Consider the following 3365-nt stretch of genomic DNA (forward strand, 5'->3'; position numbering starts at 1 on the left):
GTCCCCCTGCTCTGCACACGCTCTGCATCTCTCTCTCTCTCTCTCTCTCTCATTCAGCTCAGCTCGGACAATGAACTGTTCCAATTATATTCTTATTTGCACATAGCTATGAGAAGCATTAAGCATGGGTTGCTGTACTGTATTAAAGCTTTAATCAGGATAAAACTATATTAAAAGCTAACATAAGTGTAAGTGTAGCATTTACAAATAACAGCGTATCTAAAAGTATGAGACAACAACAAACCAAAAACATAGGCCTACCATTAAAAGCCGTGCTTGCACAGGTTCTGCACGATCCTCTTCAATAATATCCTCTGCTTCTCAATCGGGCTCAAACTGATAAGCGATATTAACGATGAAGTTGTTTACAATACAACCAGAGCACATGCCGCCGAGGTGAGGGGCGGGACGCTTAGACGCGTGCTAGAGGCAGTTTAGCCAATCACAACACACTGGGCTAGCTAACCAATCAGAGCCCATCGCCTATTTCTGAGGGAGGGGCTTCATAAAAGAAGGAAATGATCAGCCCGTTTCTCAGAGAAGGGACAGAGAGGTGTGGAATAAAGGTAAATTATGTGAAAAATAATGTGTTTTTTAAAAAAACGAAGCGTTAACACATGTTAGACTGCACCCCATAAACACAATCAAGCCTAGAAAAAAATCCAGTGAACCACCCCTTTAAACGAAAATACTTGGTCTTTTATCAAAACAATATAATATAAACAAATCGAACCGTGTTCCCTTATAGTAATCAAATTGACCTCTGTACACTGTTGACCCTTTAACCAACCCTTAAACCTACCCAAACCACCAAACCTGTCCCTAACCTTACCCGTATCACACCTCAATAGCAACAAAAGTGTTGTGCATTAACACAAGCTTTTAATAATGGTATAATATCTGTTAAAATAATTTAAAATAAGTGCTTGATCATATGGAATTGAAAGTTTAATGTCATTGTAAGCATTTTAACTTACATGAAATAATGATTTGTTTGAACATTATCTGTTTAATAAGTTTATTAGCAAACATTAACAAGCACATTATCGCACGTTTCTAACTCTCTGAATATATATTAACTAATGATCCATTAAGCATTATATAATGTTTGTTAATGATTTATTAATGAAAATTATTATAAAGTGTTACCCGATCTGTATTGCATAAACCACTATATAAATAAAGGTGACTTGACTTGATTCTGATTGGTCAGCTGCACCATCTAGCAGTCAGTTATTTCCTAATTTTCACAATCGTCCATGGCAAACCGCTCATCTGATTAACTGGCACTTCCATGTCTCGCATATGACACGTGAACTCTGGCTCTTGATTCAGACAAACAAAACTGGTGCCATCTAGCATCTGTTATCGACTGTATAGGGAAAATGACCTCAGAGGTATTTAATAATAATATTAATGCAATATTGTTGCAGTGTTGTTTTGTTGTTGAAAGACTGGTTGTTTTGTACATTGTAATGGACTATTTTTAATTAATGTAAGCTTTAAGATGATGTTGATATTTGAACATAATTTCAAATCAAATTATAATTAATGGCCACATACAGTATTTATTTATTTGGTGAGGAGTCAGGATATGCAGATAATATGTGGAATAATGTACATTCATTCATTATCATAAAATAAACCCCTTCAGTGTAATATAAGACTGCAGTCCTCCATGTCAGAGTTTATTTTACGATAATGACCAGCCGACTCTACGTTATCCTGACATATGAGTGAATACAAGAGAATGAGAGAGTTTGAGTTTTGCAAAGTTTGGAATATGCAAGCAATTTGACAACTGAACGTCTCTGCAAAGCCTTTTATTGTGAATAAACAGAATAACAATATTGCAAATGGCCTTTAACTGTAAAAGCTTTTGAATTGCTCATTAATGCTGCAAAAAAGAAAGAAAAAGAAAAAAAAAACTATGATGAAATAAAGTTATCAAACACAACAATAAAAGGATAACATGCTACATACCCCTAAGGAAGCATGGACTATTTAATTGTTGGACACAGACTTTGCAAAGTAAAGGATGTGATTACGAAACCCAGAACTAAATGGATATTATGCAAATGTGTTCAGCAGCTTTTCCTCATTAGTAAAACTTTTACTTACGGGAGTGAAATGGAAATATTTCATATATTCAAAAAAGCATATAGACAGAATAACAAAAACGATTCCATCTTGAATTCAACTGGACTAAATTGTCCATGTGGAATAAAACATGCAGAAATCCGTCAAGGAAATCAATATTTCTTGAGACCTGAGATCAAATTAAAGAATCTCTTTAGAGCATAGATGAGTGGATCAGGCTGTCAGTTCATAGCTACAACTTATGCATGTTAATATGTAACTATGCAACTACAGAGACTGTCAAAACACTCTCAACAGGTAAATGATTTCATTATTAAAATGTGTATACATTACATTACATTGGTACAGCAGTATAGGAAAATATATAAATGTATCCTGTACTGTCAATCCTCTGTTATGCTGCATTTTCTAAGAAATGTTGTCCAGAGGTTGTTTGGCACAGCTGGGGTATGTGACATTCCCTGTATCCATTTAAATTAATGGCACAGAAACTAAATGGCATGAAAGACATTGTGTCTCTATGAATACATCTTGAAAGGAACATTTTGTTTCATCTTTGCACAAACATGTAATACAATAATTAAGTGTACAGACACATTTTTCATGCGTACCTTCTTGTAAAAAACTGTCATGCGTAATGTGTACCTAAAAAACGTCTCGGTTACATATGTAACCCTCGTTCCCTGAAGGAGGGAACGGAGACGTCACGTCGGATGACCGACGAATTGGGATCTCGCTTAGAGGGACCAATCTACTTCGAGTGTAAACTAAACGAGCCAATGCACATTGGCATGCGATTATTGCATCCAGCTGTTTTTAGGAAGTAAAAGAAGATAAATCACTCTGAAAACATCTTGACTAATGAAAGGCAGTGACGACAGTCATAATGGGATGGTGAAGAGCAATCAAGACCCAATAACATCTTGTCACCACTCCACTTCCTGGAAGAGGAATAAACAGGATCTTTCACCACTTCAAGAAGATCAAACCATCTCATTTAACCACTCCTGCGGCACGTTTGATTTCTGCTGTGTCTTCACAATGTACGAGAGCTGCCTCTCAATTTTATATACATTGACATACACATGAAGATGACTGCCATCATGCATTAGCAGTCTTTGATTCTCAGAGGAAAAAACAAAACATTGCAAAATGCTTTTGTAGGTGTTTGTACCTGTCAATAGTCAGCTCACCCTCAGCCATGATGCAGGGGGCGGAGCTCCTCTCCGCGCTCACACCGTCCACGGCTTGCTCCCTCGTGGTGG

The sequence above is a fragment of the Sinocyclocheilus rhinocerous genome, unplaced genomic scaffold (genome assembly GCF_001515625.1).
Source record: "Sinocyclocheilus rhinocerous isolate Xijiao unplaced genomic scaffold, SAMN03320098_v1.1 scaffold2252, whole genome shotgun sequence".
Lineage (NCBI taxonomy): Eukaryota > Metazoa > Chordata > Actinopteri > Cypriniformes > Cyprinidae > Sinocyclocheilus > Sinocyclocheilus rhinocerous.